Below are 21512 nucleotides of genomic sequence, written 5' to 3' on the forward strand. Positions count from 1 at the left end.
TACTTAAGCAGCACATCAAAAGCAGCCCAGAACTCTAACAGCAGGTGCTCTAGCACAGGTCATGCCACAGTACACACCGAGAGTCCACACAGGCCCCACCTGCCCTGTGGAGCCATTCCACGACAGGGCAGGAGTGGTGGAGGCTGGGGCCAGGGATTGGCTGTGAGGGACAAAGGGGACTTTCACCCAAGGATGCACCTGCACAGAGAAAGGGAAACAGTTGAAGGCACCTGCACAGGCAGCATATGGGAGACAGCTCAAACCTCCATCTATGATCAACACAAGCCAAGAGTCCACACAGGCCCGCCTTGCTTCATCACTCCTGCTCTCTGAGGCAGGGTTCCAATGCTGGGAGACGGGAAAGTACACACAGAGCCATCTCAAGCCTGATGCTTGGGGCTTCTGCTCCAGCATCTTGGGATCAGACCCGGCCCCTGATAGGATGGTGACAGCCACTGAGCATAAGGGAAGTCTTGCCTCATACCTGGCTCCAATTCTAGCCACTCCATCTCCAGCCCCACCCCCTACCAAGGTGATAGCTGCCAGCACACTCTGAGGAAAGACGTGACTTGCATTCATGTCATATCCAGCTCTCCCACCAAAAGATTTGAACAGATACTTCACCAAAGAAATCATCCAATCTGAACAGCAAAAAGAATAACAATTTTTTTAAAAAAAGAAAAGAGTTTAAGAGATCTCTAGAATAATATTAAGCATACCAACACTTGCAGCACAGGGGTCCCGGAAGGAGAAGATAGAGAGAAGGGGATAAAAAATATATTTGAGGAAATTATGGCCAAAAACTTCCCACACCTGAAGAAAGAAACAGATATCCAGGTACAGGAAGCACAGAGGGTCCCAAACAAGATGAACGCAAGTGGACCCACATCAAGACATATAATTAATATTACAAAAGTTAGAGAATTCTAAAGGCAGCAAGGGAAAAACAGCATTATATACAAGAGAATCCTCATAAAATTATCAGCTGATTTCTCTGCAGAAACTTTTCAGGCAAGAAGGGACTGGCATGATATATTCAAAGTACTTAAAGGGAAAACCCTGCATCTTAGGATACTCTTCTCAGCAAGATTATCATTTAGAATCAAAGTGGACATAAATAATTTTTCAGACAAGCAAAACTAAAAGAGTTCATCAGTATTAAGCCTACCCTAAAAGAAATGTTAAAGAGTCTTCTCTAAGCAGAAAAAAAGAATCTACAGGATAGGGAAACTCCCACTAGGAAAGGCAAATATATAATAAGGACGAAGGATCAACCACTTAAGCTAGCATGCAGATTAAAAGACAGAAAACTATCAAACCAACTATAACTACAATAAACAGTTAAGTGATAAACATGAAAATGTAAAATATAACATCAAAAACACTGAATGTGAGGAAAGGGAGTAAAACATTTTTAGAATGTGTTTGAACTTAAATGACTACCAGTTTAAAACAAGTAGATATACTTATAGCTCAACATATATGAACCCCATGGTAAACACAAATCAAGAACCTACAACAGAGTCAAAAAGCCTAAAAAGAAAGAAACAAAAGCATACTACTAAAGAAAATCATCAAACCACAGGGAAGAAACAAAAAGGAGATGAAATGAACAGAGAACTACAAAAACAACCAGAAAACAAGTAATAAAATGGCATTAAGTACATACCTATCAATAATTACTTTAAATGTCAATGGACTAAATGCTCCAATAAAAAGGCATAGAGTAGATGATTGAATTTTTTTTTAAAAGACCCTTGTATATGCTGCCTACAAGAGACTCACTTCACAGGTAAAGAAACACAGATTAAAGTGAGGGGATGGAAAAAGACATGTCATGCAGACAGAAATGACAAGAAAGAGGGGTAGAAATACTCATACCAGACAAAGTAGACTTTAAACCAAAGGCTACAAAAAAAGGCAAAGGGCATTATATAATAATAAAGGGATCAATACAAGAATAGACTATCACACCATTAACATATATATACCCAATACAGGAGCACCTAAATATAAACATTTAAAAATTTTTATTTATTTGGGGCTGTGTTGGGTCTTTGTTGCTGTTCACGGGCTTTCTCTAGTTGCTGCAAGCCAGAGGTACTCTTTGTTGCAGTGCGTGGGCTTCTCATCGCGGTGGCGATGAGAAGGGAAGTCCAGGAGCACCTAAATATAAAAAGCAAATACTGGGCTTCCTTGGTGGCACAGTGGTTAAGAATCTGCCTGCCAATGCAGGGGACATGGGTTCAAGCCCTTGTCCAGGAAGATCCCACATGCCGTGGAGCAACTAAGCCCGTGCTCCACAACTACTGAGCCTGCACTCTACAGCCTGAGAGCTACAACTACTGAGCCTGCGTGCCACAACTATTGAAGCCCGCGCACCTGGAGCCCATGCTCTACAACAAGAGAAGCCACCGCGATGAGAAGCCCATGCACCGCAATAAAGAGTAGCCCCTGCTCGCTGCAACTAGAGAAAGCCTGCACACAGCAACAAAGACCCAAGACAGCCAAAAATAAAATAACAAATAAATAATAAATTTATTTTTTTAAAAAAGAGCAAATACCAAAGAACATAAAGGGAGAACTTTGCAATAATATAATAATAATAGGAGACTTTAACACCCCACTGTTTTCATTAGACAAATCATCTAGATAGAAAATCAGTAAGGCCACAGTGGTCTTAAATGCTACAATAGACAAGGTGAACTTAATAAATATCTACAGGACATTACATTCAAAAGCAGCAGGATACAGAAAACAAGCCTCAACAAATTTAAGAGGATCGAAATTTTATCAAGCATTTTTTTCTAACCACAATAGTATGAAACTAGAAATCAATTATAGAAAGAAAAAATGGGAAAAGAAAAAACATGTGGAGACTAAACAAGACACTACTAAAAGACCAATCTATCAATGAAGAAACCAAATAGGAAATGAGAAAATAACTCAAGACAAATGAAAATGGAAGCACAACTCCAAAATCTATGGGATGCAGCAAAAGCCATTCTAAGAGGGAAGTTCACAGCAATACAGGCCTCCCTCAAGATAGAAGAAAAGTCTCAAATAAACAACCTATCACCTGAAGAAATTAAAAACATAAGAACAAACAAAGCCCAAAGTCAGCAGAGGAAGAAAATAATAAATACCAAAGAGGAAATAAAGAATACAGAGACAAAAAAAAAAAAAAACCCAGAAAAGATCAATGAACCAAGAGCTAGTTTTTTGAAAAGATAAGCAAAATTGATAAACCTTTAGCCAGGCTCACAAAGAAAAGAGAGAGAACCCAAATAAACAAAATAAGAAATGAAAGAGAAGACACAACAACAAATACCACAGAGATACAAACAATCATAAGAGAATTCTAGGAACAGTTATATGTCAACAAATTAGACAGCCTAAAAAAAAAGACAAATTTCTAGAAACATATAACCTGCCCAGACTGAATCAAGAAGAAAGAGATAATTTGAACAAATCAGTTGAAAGGAAGGGGGAAAAAAATCACATGATCATTTCAATAGACACAGAAAAAGCCTTTGACAAAATTCAACATCCATTAATGATAAAAACTCTCACCAAAGTTGGTATAGAGAGAGCATATCTCAACACAATAAAGGCCATTTATGTCAAACCCACAGCTAACATCATACTCAATGGTGAAAAGCTCAAGGCATTTTCTTTAAATTCAAGAAGAAGACAAGGATGCCCACTCTTTCCACTTCTATTTAACATAATATTGGAAGTCATAAACCACTGCAATCAGACAAGAAAAGGACTAAAAGGCTTCAAAACTGGAAGGGAAGAAGTAAAACTGTCACTATTTGCACATGACATGATACTTTATACAGAAAGTCCTAAAGTTTCCACCAAAAATCTATTAGAACTAATGAATGAATTCAGTAAAGTCACAGAATACAAGATTAATACACAGAAATCTGTTGCTTTTCTCTACACTAATAATGAGATATCAGAAATAAAAAGTTAAAAATACTCTGTAATGGCCTAAATGGGAAAAGAATCTAAAAAAGAGTGGATATATGTATATGTATAACAGATTCACTTTGCTGGACAGCTGAAACTAACACAACATTGTAAATCAATTATACACCAATAAAAATTTTTAAATAAAATAAAAAGAAATAGAGAGTTAAAAAATCCAGTTTAAAATCACATCAAAAAGAATGAAATATCAAGGAATAAATTTAACCAAGGAGATGAAAGACCCATACTCTGAAAACTCTAATACACTGATGAAGGAAAGTGAAGATGGTACATAGAAATGGAAAGATATGCTGTACTGTTGGATTGGAAGAATTGCTATTGTTAAAATGGCCATACTCTTGAACTGGAAGAATTAGTATTGTTAAAATGGCCATACTACCCAAAGCAATCTACAGATTTAATAAAAAACCCTATCAAAATATCCATGACATTTTTCACAAAACTAGAACAAATAATCCTAAAATTTATATGGAACCACAAAAGACCCTGAATTGCTTAAGCAATCTTCAGAAAAAAGAACAAAGCTGGAGGTACCACCCTCCCTGACCTCAGACTACACTACAAAGCTACAGTAATCAAAACAGCATGGTACTGATGCATAGATCAATGCAACAGAATAAAGAGCCCAGAAATAAACACATGCACTTAAGGTCAATTAATCTACAACAAAGGAGGCAAGAATATACAATGGAGAAAAGACAGTCTCTTCAATAACTGGTGCTGGGAAAACTGGACAGCCACATGTAAAACAATGAGATTAGATTATTTCCTCATACCATATACAAAAATGAACTAAAAATGAATTAAAGACCTACATGTAAGACCTGAAACCATAAAATGGGAAGAGAACATAAGCGGAACACTCTTTGACATAAACCATAGCAATATGTTTTGCATCTATTTCCTAAGGCAAAAGAAATAAAAGCAAAAGTAAACAAATAGGACCTAATTAAATTTAAAAGCTTCTGCACAGCAAAGGAAACCATCAACAAAACAAAAAGACAACCTACTGAATGGGAAAAAATATTTTCAAATGATATGACCAACAAGACGTTAATATCCGAAATACATAAACAACCCATACAATTCAATATCAAAAAACAAACAACCCAATCAAAAAATGAATAGACATTTTTCCAAAGAAGGCATACAGATGGCTAACAGGCACACTAAAAGATGCTCAACATTGCTAATTATTAGAGGAATGCAAATGAGAACAACAAAGATATATCACTTAACACACGTCACAATGGCTATCATCAAAAAGTCTACAAATAGCACATGTTGGCAAGGATGCAGAGAAAAGGGAACCCTTGTACACTGTTGCTGGGAATGTAAATTGGGGCAGCCACTATGGGAAACAATATGGAGGTCCCTCAAAAAACTAAAATTATAACTACCATAGGATCCAGCAATTCCACTCTTGGTATATATCTGGAGAAAAAAGAAAACACTAATTTGATAAGGGACATGCACCCCAATGTTCACAGCAACCCTATTTACAATAACCAAGACATGGAAGCAACACAAGTGCCTATCAACAGATGACTGGAATGGTGTTGGGAAAGCTGGACAGCCGTATGTAAATCAATGAAGTTAGAACACTCTCTCACACCATACACAAAAATAAACTCAAAATAGCTTAAAAACTTAAATATAAGACATGACACCATAAAATTCCTAGAAGAGAACATAGGCAAAACATTCTCTGACATAAATTGTACCAATGTTTTCTTAGGTCAGTCTCCCAAGGCAATAGAAAGAAAACAAAAATAAACAAAGGGGACCTAATAAAACTTATAAGTTTCTGCACAGCAAAGGAACCCATAAACAAAATGAAAAGACAATCTACTGACTGGAAGAAAATATTTGCAAATGAGGCAACCAACAAAGGCTTAATTTCCAAAACATACAAACAACTCACACAATTCAATAACAAAAACCCAAAAGAACCAATCAAAAAATGGGCAGAAGACGTAAATGGACATTTCTCCAAAGAAGACATACAGATGGCCAAAAAACACATGAAAATATGCTCAGTATCGCAAATTATTAGAGAAATGCAAATCACATCTACAATGAGGTATCACCTCATACTGGTCAGAATGGCCATCATTAAAAAGTCTACAAATAGTAAATACTGGAGAGGGTGTGGAGAAAAGGGAACCCTCCTACATTGTTGGTGGGAATGTAAATTGGTGCAACCACTATGGAAAACAGTATGGAGGTCCTTAAAAAACTGAAAATAGAGTTGCCATATGATCCAGCAATCCCACTCCTGGGCATGTATCCAGAAAAGACAAACACTTTAGTTCAAAAAGATACATGCACTCCAGTGTTCATAGCAGTACAATTTATAATAGCCAAGACATGGAAGCAACCTAAGTGTCCATCAGTAGATGAATGGATGAAGAAGATGTGGTGTATATATATAAAATGGAATACTACCCAGTCATAAAAAAGAATGAAATAATGCCATTTGCAGCAACATGGATGCACCTAAAGATTATTATAATAAGTGAAGTCAGACAGAAAAAGACAAATACCATATGATATCACTTATATGTGGAAAATAAAATATGATAGAAATTAACTTATTTACAAAACAGAAACACTAACAGACATAGAAAACAAACTTATGGTTATCAAAGGGGAAAGTGGTGGGGGGGTGAGGAAGGGATAAATTAGGAGTTTGAGATTAGAAGATATGAACTACTATATATAAAATAGATAAACAACAAGGTCCTATGTATAGCACAGGGAACTATATTCAATAACTTGTAATAAGCTATAATGGAAAAAATATCTAAAATTATATATATATATTATATATATTATATATATGTAACTGAATCACTTTGCTGTACACCAGAAACTAACACAACATTGTAAATACTTCAATTTTTTAAAAAAAGATGACTGGATTAAAAAGATGTAGCATACATACACAATGGAAAATTACTCATCCATTAAAAAAAAATAAAATTCTGCCATTTGCAGCAATGTGGATGGACCTAGAAAATATTATGCTTAGTGAAGTAAGTCAGACAGAGGAAGACAAATACTGTATGATATTGCTTCTACCTGGAATCTAAAAACTAAAACAAATGAACATATATAGCAAAACAGAAACAGAATCACAGATATAGAAAATAAAGTAATGGTTACCAGTGGGGAGAGGGAAGTAGGCAGGGGCAATATAGGGGCATGGGATTAAGAGATACAATCTAATATGTATAAAATAGATAAGTAATGAGGATATATTATATAGCACAAGGAATTATAGCCACTTTATAATAACTTTGAATGGAATATAATTTATAAAAATTCTGAATCACTATGCTGTACACCTGAAACTAATATAACATTGTAAATCAACTATACTTCAATAAAAATAGTTCTAGTAGCTTTTTTTTTTTGTTAAGATTTTGAGGGATTGTCTACACTGACAATCAGGTTGTAAAATAAAGACATTTTAATTTTCTTCTTTCCAATCTGCATGCTTTTTATTTGTCTTACTGTATTAAACTGACTGGAACCCAGAGTACAATACTGACTAGGAGTGGTAAGAATTAACATCCTTTCTCTTTTTCCATTCTTAGGGGTTATGCATCAAGTCTTTCACCATTAAATATTTTTGCTGTATCTATACCAATACCAACCTCTTTTGATTACTATAGCTTTGTAATATAATTGGAAATCAGGATATGTGATGTCTCCAGCTTTGTTTTTCTTGCTCAAGACTTCTTTAGCTAGTCAGGGTTTTTTGTGGTTCTATACGAATTTTAGGATTGTTTTTTCTATTTCTGTGGAAAATGCCATTGGAATTTTTATAGGAATTGAACTGAATCTGTAGATCACTTTGGGTATACTGGACATTTTAACAATATTAATTCTTCCCATCCATGAACATAGGATATCTCTCCATTTTTTGTATCTTCTTCAGTTTCTTTCATCAATATTTTATTGTTTTCAGTGAGTAGAAATAGTGGTTACCAGAGGCTGGGCATGAGGGAAAGGGGAAATATTGATCAAAGGATACAAACTTTCAGTTATGAAATAAATAAGTTTTGGAAACCTAATGTTCAGCATGGTCACTATAGTTAATGTATACTTGAAATCTGCTAAAAAAAAACAGATCTCAAGTGCTCTCATCACACCAAAAAAGAAAAAGGGGGGGGGTAATTATGTGAGGTGATGGATATGTTAATTAGTTTGATTGTGGTCATTTCACAGTGTATATGTATATCAAAATATCAATTTTTATTTGTTAGTTATACCTAATAAAGCTGGGGAAAAAATAACACACACACACACGCGTTAGAAAAATCAGAAAGCTAAAATTACCTCCCAGACTTCCTTAGAGCTACATTTCTGTATATAAATGCGTTTCTGATGATTAGAAACACTTGTTTGAGACTTGGAAGGCATGAGTAAAGCAGAATCTATTTTCCTATATGTTATTTGGCTGTTTCAGCTAGCAAGCACAGTCATGGGAATATGAGTTTTCTCTGCAGCAGTGTCCATTCTCCAGTTCCCTTGTTAATGAGTAGTTGTAGAGGTGGTTGAAGTGGCAGCACTGATGTTATGCTTTGGTTAGCTGACCCATGGTCAAGGCTACAATGTCCACGTTCTAGTTCCCTGTGCTCCCAAAGACCTTTTCACTAATCAATGGCAGCAGTTGGCTCTGAATTCCGCCATAGCTCCAGTAGTGATATCAGAGGTAGTAGCTCTCCTGGTGAGTCAGTTCTTTATTTTTCTGATGGTCATTCCTAAACGTTCAACCTAGAATCTTCTCTCTCAATGCTTGCAACAATTTTTAAAGCAATAATTCCCTATATTAAACACGTTACTGCTCAAAATAATTAATGTGGCTACCTTTGCTGAAACTTGGCTTATAGAAGATCCAGGTATTGCCAGATGCCTAGGTATCAAAAAAGTAAGCTATCAGCCATGCATTTGCCCTCCGCATGGGAATTACAGGGGAGAAATTTCTTGCAGTAGGGGAAGATAAGCCATGAAAGAAGCCATGAAGGTGCCCATGAGAGTTAAGAGTCAACTTTAGGCCCATATTATGTGATGCAGATGCTAGATCACCAGGACAGTGCCATTCAGTTAGTTAAAAACTTTACTGCTTCTCCGATCTCACGTCGCTCCTCGTGGTCCAATCTGCAGCGCTCAGAAACTAAGGTTAGCAAAATAGAAGCACATGTGCTAGGTGGGGAAAGAAAGAAACAGCACAAGATTCTCTTCTCCAACTACAGTTTTTCTGCTTTAAAAATACCTAATTGTGGAGGAAGAAAAGTCTCAACTTTAAATCAAGGTTGAAGTATGACATTTTACTACTTCAAGATTAAAGTATGAGGTTTTTAGCATGATAGCAGACTAGATATTTTAATTGTTGAACTGTGTTTTATGTCTTAAACTGACCTTAGGATTATGTTATTACCGAAGGGTAACTAGAAAAGCAATGGGTCCTACGAGGGTTTTCACCCAGTGAGAATTCTCTTCATAAGACACACTAGGACTCTAAAATACAGCTGATTTATTATTATATGCCATGCACTGTGCTTGTTTAATATCACAGTTACACTGTTTTTACATTCCATTAGTAACTTCAGTTACATTGGCAAGAGCTAACTAGGAAGCCCTTACACAGTCTGATATCTTTTCCCATAATCCCTACTTATTACTACCTTCTCTTATTCTCCAAAATATATGTTTAGAAATTTCCCAATCCTATAGATACCGCTTGTAATATTCATAATATTTAAGGACTGTTTTTAGTATCAGGTCATCACTTTTCTTAATCTTTTTTACCCATTTTGACAAAGTATCAATAAGTACCAGTTATGTGGTTCTTAAATGAGAAATTCCACATGATCATGGGACTTAGGAAAATGATGTTGCTGAATACTGCGATAAAATGATTATATATTATAACCGTATTCGAGATCAACTATTATATTCAATTGTAAAATTGGGATCAATAACCTCTTCTCATAAGAGTGTTGTATGGATTAAGTCGAATAATACCTGGAAGATGGATGAGATCAAGGCACAGAGAAATCACTTAATGGTTGACTCTAAATCTGATTTAAACTTCACTCAGTGCAATTCTATTTCCATATCCTGAACTACAAAAGTCAAAGATCCTTAGGCTCCAATGGCACAAAGCACAATCTCACCACTGAGTTTCAAAACTCATTTGGATTAACTAGAATTTATATGGCAAATAGAACAGAGGCTAGAAGGGAGACACATTTTTGAGGAAAGTTAAACCATATTGCTAATCCATAATAGTCATGTCCCATGAAAGAAATTTATCTTTGACTGAAAATGAGTAAGTTTTAGATCATGGAAAGATCTACCACTGTATTAATATAACTTCAGTGAAATGCTATTAACTTTGTCTGTCTCACTTCCTCTATCTTTTTTTTTTTCTTTTTTTGCAGTACGCGGGCCTCTCACTGTTGTGGCCTCTCCCGTTGCCGAGCACAGGCTCCGGGTGCGCAGGCTCAGCGGCCATGGCTTACGGGCCCAGCCGCTCTGCGGCATGTGGGATCTTCCCGGACCGGGGCACGAACCCGTGTCCCCTGCATCTGCAGGAAGACTCTCAACCACTGCGCCACCAGGGAAGCCCTCACTTCCTCTATCTTTAAAATGGTGGTTATGGTTATAGTTGATGACTTTTATGAGTGTCAAATTAAAAGTTATGTTCACAGTGGGAGAGATGAATTTGTGGATTTTAATAACATCTTCCCCTCCATGCAGCACTGCCAGCAACAGGAAGTCACTGGAACATGAACACTGGTATAAATGTGTACTCATATAATCAAGGTTATATATATGAGTTTGTAAAGTAACATTAATTATGTCCTTGTCTGCCATATTATCCCAAAATGTTTTCCTTCCACAGCTGGTAAGAGGAAAATCAGTCTTACAACTTTGTGAACAACCTTCAAAACAAATTTCAATGGGAGCAGGCTTGCAAAGATAATAATGGACCTCTAAGGAGGGCTTTAGAAAATCAGATCTGTGGTTTCCCAGTTCTGAATATCAGGAAAAGTCCCAAGTACGACCAGATCATTTGCTCAAGGAGATCTCACCCATGTGAAGCAGAATGTGCCTGGAGTCCCCAAGAAGGTTGTTTTCCTTAATGCCTGGTTTCAAAGCGAGAAATACAACGCATGAAATAGACCTTCAGTCCAGTAAGCACACGTGGGCTAATTTTTCTTCCTAATTTTGCTTTTGTTTGGGGCTTCCCTCATGTGCTATTGAATTAATTGATCCTATGCCTAGAAAAGCAGAAATTCATTTGAATTCAGGGTGCGCTGTCAAGAGGTTGGATTCTCGGAACTGAAAATACATAATTGCTATTCTCAGACGGCTTATGTAGTGATGTTCAGAAATGCTCTCAGAAATGTATACTGGAGAAGGTGACTAGGAGTCATATTTTTATGAATGCTCAAGGGGCTTCCTGGAAAGGCTATGGAAAGGGCATTGTAAATGATGGTTTGTGCCCAAGACACTGGAACATAAACTCCCAGTGAGAAGCTCAAGTGGACATTGCTGGTGCTCTACCCTGATCCTCCCAGACCCCTCTGCTCTCTCTGCGTGCCCCTTTCCCTAAAAGCTCTGGGGTGCTTTTGCTTCCAACAGCCCAGACTTGCAATGTTAATTTGGAGAACTTCCCTGGGACTGCTGGAGCCACTCTGCCCAAGCACACAGAAAGCCAGAAGTGCCTGGGAGTTTACATCCCCAAAGAGGATGACCGAGGGTATAGGAGTATGAAACTCAGGGCTCTTGTTTTGAGTAAAAGCACCAAAGCATAATTTACATTCCAAAAGTTCTCCTGGGGGATCGAGCTGATGCTACCTTCTGTGGGACTCCCTAAAATTGCACACAGGGATGGCTTTGTCCTCTTCCCAGTTTTACTTCCCCCAGTGCCTTATTAAGTCTCCTGGGAGTACTTCCTTAATCAATCACTTACATACAAATCCTCTTCTGAGTCTTACTGACAGAGATAGAAATAGAATAAATCCAGTCTCTTAGGAAATGCCATGGATAAAAAAGAAACAAACCTAAAATAAGAGAGAATGTAAGGATATACCATATTCATAGCAGCATTATTCACAATAGCTGAAACATGGAAGTAACCCACTTGTCCACTGATGGATGACTGGATAAACCAAATATGGTATATACATACAATGGAATATCACTCGGCCTTAAAAAGAAAGGAAATTCCGACACATGCTACAACATGGATAAACTTCAAGGACATTGTGCTAAGTGAAATAAGCCAGTCATAAGAAGATAAACACTATATGATTCAATTTATGTGTTTATAGTAATCAAATACATAGAGACAGAAAGTAGAATGGTGGTTGTCAGAGGCTAGCGAGGGTGGGGGAATAGGGAGTTTTTGTTTAACAGGTACAGTGTTTCAGTTTTGCAAGATGAAAAGAGTTCTGGAGATGGATGGTCATGATAGTTGAATATGAACATATTTAATACCAGTGAACTGTACACCCAAAATGGTTCAGATGATCGATTTCAAATTATGTATATTTTATCACAATTAAGAAAAAACTGAAAAAAAAAAAGGAGAATGCAAGACACTTATCTGGAAATCATTCATGGGACATGGGATACCAGACTTGGAAAGAACTACTGAAGGTAAGGTACTGTGGAGGACTATAGAATACCTTCCCAGCTGGCTCAAGGATACAAGCCTTATATTCCAAACATCCAGGGTTATAAAAGGCAGAGAGAGTATAATGGCCCTCTTTGGAATCAACAGGCCTACTAGGAGTAGCTGGGTCAGAGCAAGAGAAGTAGGATACCAATATTTCCAGGTGGTGGAATGGAGATCAGACACCAGAAGCTACAGAGAAGACTTTAATAATAGCCAATGGGAATTTATGAGCCACTCAGAGACAGGCTCCCAGGAACTCATCAGGAATCTCCGTGGGCTCAGAGTCTGACAGTTATTACATCTTCTAGGGGAAAAGGTATGCATACAAATTGCCTCCATCACAAAAGGCAAGACATGATGTACACTGTAAGGAATATACAAGTTGAATACCATGCAAATGCAGAGTAAAAAGAAATTGCTTCCAGATGAGATTGGCAGCAGCTGGGACCATGTGAACAAAAGCATGGAAGTGGTGTGTTACAGGACATAATCACCTAGAGATTTAGGAGGAATTACAGTACTAGTGATAAATGCCACGGCATATTGATTAAAGCATTTATTGACCCCAGCTAACTCTGAGACTTACTCAAGTGTTCCTCACATTTAAATGTCACACACAGACACTCAAGCATTCCAAATGTTTCCAAGAGGTACAAAGTCATTTGTTACACATGCTCATAGGTCACACACCAATTCAAAAGTTTCTATTCACTGCCTGCTTAGCCAGACTGCTGAAGGGAGAATTTCAGCAGCTCACTCAGATTTATTCTCTCATGGAATCTTCCTTCCTCATAAGATTCTGTCTAAAGTCTTTTGATTTCAAAGGGAGGGCCCACTCCAACTTTGGTCTTTCACATTTACCCTCATCAAGTACAGGCTAATCTGCTAGATAGGCCTCCAGAAACTCACAAAGTGGTGAAAGCTTCTCCAGAAAGAGCAGGTTTTGCTGGCTTTTATAGCACTAATAACGACACTTATGGTCACTTTCTATCACATGCAAACTCAGGACATTAACAAATTCATAAGGTTTTAATTGAACAAAATCCCTAACAGAGACTTGTTTAATAAGGTGAAAATAAAAGCTGCACAGAGAGAAACTTTACACTCATAGTCTAGTCTTCGCAATCAAACTTAACCCTTCCCTGGTGTTTCTTATCTCAGTGAGCGGCACCACAGTCCACCCAAGTGTCCCAGCAACTGGCTGGATGTCGTCCTTGTCTCTTCCCTACCTCTGTTCCCCCACATCCAGTTAACTGCTTTACCCTGATATACCTGCCTTACTTATATTTCTCAGTTCCCCCACCACCACCCTCTCCCTCTTCATTCCCATTGCCTTAGTGCAGGCATGATGACACCTTATTGGCTACTCTGACAGCTTTCTGTCTCCCTGCATTCATCCTAACCTCCTTCATTTGGTTCTCCATATTACAGCCAGAGTAGTCTTTCTAAAGTGAAGAAGTTAAGGATAAATGCCAAATACCTTACATGTCAAACACGGCTTTATCAGGGTCCCAGCAGGAAACTCATGATACACTCAAACTGGAAAATTGAGAATATAATGAAAAAAAATCATTTTCAAAGGAGTGGGCAGGATTTAGTGTCTACTAAAAGTAGGGCAGCCGACTGCCCCAGTGGGAAACTGAGAGTTTCCCAGGATTCAGGACTTTTAGTGCTAAAACCTGGAAAGTACCAGGCAAACCCAGGATGAGTTGTTCACACTCAGCTATAACCAGGAACCATTAGTATCCTAGGCCTGAAGGGACATGAGAAGAGAGTGGTTACCAGAACCCAGAGAGGAAAGCAGTATGGAGATGGCCACATCACAAGAGCTGGCATTTGGAAGAGGAGTGACACCCAATCCACAGATACCCAGCAGGAAGGAAGAGAGAAAAATAAAGACCCAAAGCTCACCATTGCATCTCCTCTTGGAGCCTCCCCTTAACCTAACCTGGAGGAAAGGGTAAGTGAGATTACTTGATGTCAGCATATGAGTCAGCCTGGAGGAAGCAGAAGAAGGAAAACCAGAGAGATGGTAACACGAGAAGGACTTAGTCTGACATTTCTGGCTTTGAAGATAGAGAAAGGAACCACAATTCAAGGAATGCAGGTGGCCTCTAAAAGCTAGAAAAGTCAAGAAAATGGATTTTCCCCTGGAAACTTCAGAAGAAATGTAGCCCTGCCACCACCTTGATTTTAGCCCAATGAAACCATTTCAAACTTCTGACCTCCAGAACTATAAGAAAATAAATGTGTGTTGTTTTAAGCCACCATGTTTGTGGTAATTTGTTACAGCAGGGATAGGAAACTCATACAGAAGGAAACTCAGAGGGCACCTGGTCCAACAACTCAGTCAATACATAAGTTGATCCAGGGCTTTGACTGGTGTGGGAAGTGATTCTACTCTGCTGACAGTGGGGAGTTTGTGAAGGTCTTTGACCTGGGAAGTGAGATCCGGAAGAATATTCAGCCCCTTCCGACCTCCAGTATAGGTGAGATGGGAAAGAGAAATGATTGAATGAAGGGGAATTGATTTGAAGGCTACTATGAAAGTCTGGCTAAGAGGTATGGGCTTGAAATAGGGTGGAGCCAGTTGGGAGAGGTAAAAAGACAAATATGGCAGAGATGTCATTATATAAAGAATGGGACTCAGTGACTGACTAGAAGGAGAGTTGATGCCAAGGTTTTAAGACTGACTGACCACAGCGATGATGACATCATCAACAGAGCCAAGGCAGCCTTTCCTCTTGGCATGGCACCTGCCATCTTTAACAGCATCCCGAATGGCTTAGAACACATCAGAACTCAGCTTCTAAATAAGTTGAAGAGTGAGAAATGAATTATTTGCTTAAATAAAGCCCAAATCTAAAGTAACGATAAATATGTGAAATTCAACCAAGTAAACTAGAGGTATGCATAACTGCAGAAATGTTTACTCTTAAAATACATTAGTTATTCTTCCACTTCTGCTTTCCTTAATTTGCTCCATTTCAGGAAAAATTAAGAAAATGTATTTGAGGTATATAATGAGTACGATCAATTTTTCATACACATTTAAATATATTTTTTCATTTAATGGAAACCAAATAAAGCAAAGAAAACCACTTTGAATATGTCATAACTGACTCAGACAGTGTTTGAGCACCATGGTTTTTGTTTCACAGTGAGGCTGGACAATGATAGACCCGGTTGATGTTCAGTTAAGTTATGTTCTCCAGAGGGAGACTATGAGATGAGGATATGTGGGTAAGTATTTTATTAGGGAATTTCTCAAGGAAAACTGGTAGAAGAGTGGAGAAGTGGGATCAGAGAGCAAAGGAAGCCGAGCAAGGCTACCATATCAAGGAAAGTCCTGCAGTGAGCTCCAGCTATGGGGGAATTCTAGAGACAGTGTAGTCATCCCAATTCAAAGAAATAGAGATGGAATATTTATAGTTCCGCATGGCTTAATTATTGGTTAAGGCTGCCCCCATCTGACCCCTGAAGGCCCTCCCTGCTCTCCATCTGGGCAGGCAAAGCAGGTTCCAGCAGCCTTAGGGCAGCCCTCCAACAAATGGATCCAAGTGCTGGCTGTTGGGAGGGAAAGTACACTGGGGCCATTATACTCAAAAACCATAAAGGGATCCAAGAGAATATGGGTGAAGGGTTAACAGTGTCTGTGACAAAATATTACTGAAAATTTCAAGATTTTGTTTGACCATTTGAATTGGTATCTTCACTGCTTAATCAGTATTTTCACTTGAATATTTTTTAAGCCATCTCCATTTTAAAGTACCAAAATTAGAAATCTTAACTCCCCACCACACTCAAAAAAAGCTCTGTTCCTCTGCCAATCTTCTCATCCTATGCTTTGCCCCCAGAAGATCAAGCCAGAGCTTGGGACTCAACCTGATTTTTTTCTAAATTCTTGTATCCAATCCCACAGCATCCCAATTGAGTACACTTCCAAAATATATCCTGCATCTATCCACTTCTCTCCATCTCCACTGCTAATACTATGGTCCAACCCTAGCCTTTCTTCTGGATGACTACAGTAGTCTCCTGACTAGTCCTCCTGCTTTTAGTTCTGTCCCTTTAAAACTCAATCTCCTCGTAATAGCAAGAATGATCATTTAAAATTGGATTCTGTCATTTCCCCATTAAAATACTTTATTGGCTTCCTATGGTATTTTAAATCCTGTCACTTCCCTGATTAAAATACTTTAGTGGCTTCCTACAGTATTTAAAATTAAAAACTACAATATCCAATGTGACCTGGCCTCTATCTACATTTCCAACTTCATCTCATGTTTCGACTGCTCACTTTGCTTGATCATGCAGGATTCTGACATTTCCTAGACATCTCTGAACTGGGAATGAACACCTTTTGGCTTTTCACGTAGTAAACTCCTTTTCATCCTTTTAGGTCCCAGCCTAAATGTCATCTCCTTGAAGAAATCTTCCCTATCTCTATATCTGTCTATTGCTCCTAACCCTTTTATTATTTATGGAACTATTACTCCTCCAGAACTTATCACAATTGGTATCTATGTGGTTTACTTGTGTTCCCTCCACTAGAAGGTAAGCTCCTTGAGGACAAGTATCATATGACTTACTCACTATCACATTCCCAATACCCAACAGTGCCTGATTCATATTAGGTGCTGAATAAAGATTTCACGAGTGAATAAATGAAACACAGGGCTGCTATATCTTGCTTTACTTTTGCTCCTAACAACTTGACCATTTGAGGTCATTTAAAGTATAATCACTTTATATAAAAAAACCCGACCAAGTCTCACTCATGGCCAAAAAAATTTGCATTCTGGAGGAAAAAAAACTGATGCTTTTTTCCCCATGTTAAACTGATCAGTTTAAACAATGTTAATAAATGACAAAGAATTGCTCAGAATGGGTAAAAGACTATAACAGACCTTTCCAGAGTCATAGTATCTCTGCAGATGGCAACGTAGATAGTTCCACTGTGCTATTTTTCAAACTGTTTTATATTCAGGTCTTTTCCTCAACTGCCCTTTTTAATGTCTGGTAGATTCAGGGAGACTAAACCCCTGACAATTATTTTTTGAAACTAGGAAGTGGTACTTGTTTTTTTTTAAATTATTTTTCTTCTTATTTAAAGAGTTTTATTTTAGAATCTTAAAAGAAGATCCAATTTGGATGGGACTTTTTGGCATGATTTCCTCATTATTCAGTTATGCTAACTGGATGTGTTAAATGTGTGAATACTTTAAGAGGATGCAAGCTGACACTTTTGTTTCTAGGAAATTTGTTCTTTATAGTCTGCATAGTTTATCATCTTTTGTCAATGCTAATGGAGATTAATGATCTAACACTATAGCTGCTATTGTTTAATAAAATATGACTTCTATTAAATACTATTTAGTTATAATTCTGACAATCAAAGTAATGCACACTCATTTTAGAAAATTTGGGAAAGACAGAAAAGTTAAAAAAATTAATCATCTACAAAATTCTACCTAAAAATAACCCCGTTACTGTATTTTGTTACATATCCTTCCAATCTTTTTATCTACATATAGACATTTTTATCTACATATAGAAGTCTAGCTGCTGCTGATCAAGACAGATGAGACCCAGACATTCATGCAGCTTGCATTCTAGAGGACAACAAATGAGAACACTAACAAATAAGATGATTTCCATCAGTGATGACAGCTATGAAGAACACGAAACAAGTAATGTGACAGAGTCAAGGTCATAAAGGGTGAGACACTGAGGGCTAGTTACTTTACAGAAGGTTAACAGGGAAGACCTTTCTAAGAAGAGAATATTTGACCTAGACCTAAAGAATTAGGAAGCACCAGTCGCAGGAGGATGTTCAGGAAGAGCATTCCACGCAGAAGGAACAACACATGCAAAGGTGTCTGACTGTTTCTAGTAACTGCCACAAGGTAAGTGTGACTGGAACTAGAGAATAAAAAAGCAGGGGGCTTCCCTGGTGGCGCAGTGGTTGAGAGTCCGCCTGCCGATGCAGGGGACACGGGTTCGTGCCGCGGTCCGGGAAGATCCCACGTGCCGCTGAGCGGCTGGGCCCGTGAGCCATGGCCGCTGAGCCAGCGCATCCGGAGCCTGTGCTCCGCAACAGGACAGGCCACAACAGTGAGGGGCCCGCGTACCGCAAAGAAAAAAAAAGCAGGGATCTCTCATATTCATTATGCATTCTGACCAGCTTCGTACATATCTTTTCATTTATATTTTTGACCTAGAGAATTAAAATTTTTATGTTGTCAAGTCAATCATTTTTTTTCTCTGTGGTTTCTCCCATTAGTCTCTTACCTATCCTTCAATCAGAAAAATATTCACCTATATCTTCTTCGAGTGCTTTTATTATTTCATTAATATATCCATACTTTATTATGACATATGATGAGGATTTAAGTAGCGGTTTTCCCTAAATAATAACTCATGCCTGAGCTCAACTTTTTGAATAATCCTTTTTTCTCTAATTGTGATGACATCATTATCATATATTTATTTCTTATATTGAAGAAAAGAGTGATATGAGCGTACTGATCCAAATAGCCTTTTAGGACATTTATTCTTGCAACAGTTTGAAAAAAGAATTAAATGGTCAAGAGCTTAACAGATGTAAGACCAGTTAGAAAACTATAGTAGTCATCCAGACAAAAGAGGCTAATAAGGTCCTGAATGAAGGTCATGACCCTAAGAATGGAAGAGAGTTGTAAGAAAAACACTGAAGACATCAAGTAAGCAGAACTCGTCAAATGACTGGATGTGTGGCTGAAAAGAAGCAAGGAGAAAGAATCAAAGATGATTCTGAGTGCAGCCCAAAGTGCAATGCCTGCATATCTTGACTCCTGTTGTTTTTCATACTCATATGCCCATTTATTATTCAAAACTTGAATTAAATACTGGAGCAAGGCAAAATCAACCAGTCTTTCTTCGTAGCACATTAGAAGCAGAAACTAAGGAATCCAATCTACAAATTGAGTCCCACAATGATTTTAAAGGTTACTAATCCCATCTATCCCATCTCCCTTCCCCAAAACCTTGCTTATCTAGAATTTAGCTCAATGGGCTGAATCATACTTGTTTCACCTCCAGCTTCCCAAATCTTTACTTCTTTTTCCTTCAGGGCAACAAATGTGGCTTCCCTCTCTCCCTCATGCTAGATTAGCCTCCAACAGGAGGAATTCAATTGACCCTTAGGGTTGTGATAAATGCTAAGACAGTTAGGTAATTCTTGGCTATAAGTCGCTCTTCAACAAACTTGATCCAAGCCTTTCTTTTCCTCCAAACTAACCTCTTTAATATCCTGGTGAATGTCTCTCTGTAGCAGTTCTTCCAACCCAACCAATTAGGTGGAACAAGTCCTCTCCAGGTATTCTCCTTGGTGGTTTCAGAGGTGAGAGAGGCTATCTAACCTCTCTTCTGTCAAGTCAGTTTTCTTTTTTTCTAGAAAGTCAAAATTATAGAAGACAAACATAAATACGAAAACAGTATGCTGTCACCCACTTCTACCTGTGGCATTATAATGCAGAGGGTTATAAAAGTGTTTATCATGCTTACTATAGGAATGTTGTTAAGACAGACAGGAGATTGGTGGTTGCCAAGGGACTACTCAGTGGGTATGGGGTTTTCATTTTATGAAAAATTCTGGAACTAGATAGTTGTGATGGCTGCACAACAATGTGAATGTACTTAATGTCACTGAATTGTACACTTTAAAATGGTTAAAATGATAAATTCTATGTTATGTGTATTTTGTCACAATTTTTTAAATTGTTTTCTTATCTTGTTGCTGAGGATGTTGTTAACTAGATTTCAAAATGCCCTCTCTATAAATATCCACGGGAGGAATGTCTCACTATATTACTAATATTGTGAACTGCAAGGTAGATCACATTTCCCTTTAACACTGGCCAACAGGAAGCTTTAAGCCAACTTTCGGGGCCTTCCCTGGCAAGTAGGATTTCACAGCTTGTCTTTTTGTACTAAGGTAATTCCAAGCTCCACTGTACCTTCCTATCTTTAGTTTTTCCTTTGCTTCATTTTTCATTTTCATTTTCAATTTATTTTATCTTTGCTACCATATATGGATCTTTGTAAGATACCTTAAGTCATTTTAAGAACCTGGCAGGATATAAATAACCTAAACATCAAAGAATGACCAGATAACGTGTTTACTTATTTTGTCTCTCTCTCATAATGTGGTCTCTTTTCCTGATATAAACTCCAAAATGGTCCTTGCATTGAGATTGCCAAGAAATCCTATTAGACGTGAAACACATTTTTGTTAAATAGTTAGCTTCCTCATAGTGAATATCTTCTTTTTACTGACTTTATTCACACCTGGTATTTTCCGTTGTTAACTGAACACCAACCGTCAAGCACCGTATTACAAATGCAGTGATAATGATGAAATGTCATTAACTCTGAGTAACAGCCACTGTTGAGAAAACAAATCCTATTTACTCTCTGTAAGGTTTTTACTGCTTTCCATGGAAAAAGAAGTTTAGCAATGCCTCTTTGTCCAAAGTGCAAAAAAATACTACTACATTTTGGGAAAAAGGAATAATAGATAATTATGATGTACATTTTTCTTATTTTGTGGAAAATTGGGGAGAACATAAATAATTCCTCAAAGCACCAATGCAAGCTTTGGGGAGGGGGTTGTGTCCCAGAAAACAGAAGCTGGTTGCAATGACAGAGAATATTTTAAAATAAAAGTCCCCGTAGTTGGTCAGGAACAAAGACTGAATATGGATACTTGGAATATGTCTTGGAGATTAGATGGGTCATCAAGGCTTTATTGTTGACTGATAGTACAGTG

General features: G+C 37.8%; 1 protein-coding gene across 1 annotated transcript in view; it reads right to left on the minus strand.

The window, feature by feature from the left end:
• Positions 1-21512, minus strand: part of PLPPR1 (phospholipid phosphatase related 1) — a 457833-nt gene that overhangs the window by 429565 nt on the left and 6756 nt on the right. Inside the window, exon 2 of the mRNA XM_067742407.1 lies at positions 19983-20134. The gene's annotated coding sequence lies outside the window, so the exon portion shown is untranslated. The remainder of the gene's footprint in view (positions 1-19982; positions 20135-21512) is intronic.

The sequence above is a fragment of the Pseudorca crassidens genome, chromosome 7 (assembly GCF_039906515.1).
Source record: "Pseudorca crassidens isolate mPseCra1 chromosome 7, mPseCra1.hap1, whole genome shotgun sequence".
Taxonomy (NCBI): domain Eukaryota; kingdom Metazoa; phylum Chordata; class Mammalia; order Artiodactyla; family Delphinidae; genus Pseudorca; species Pseudorca crassidens.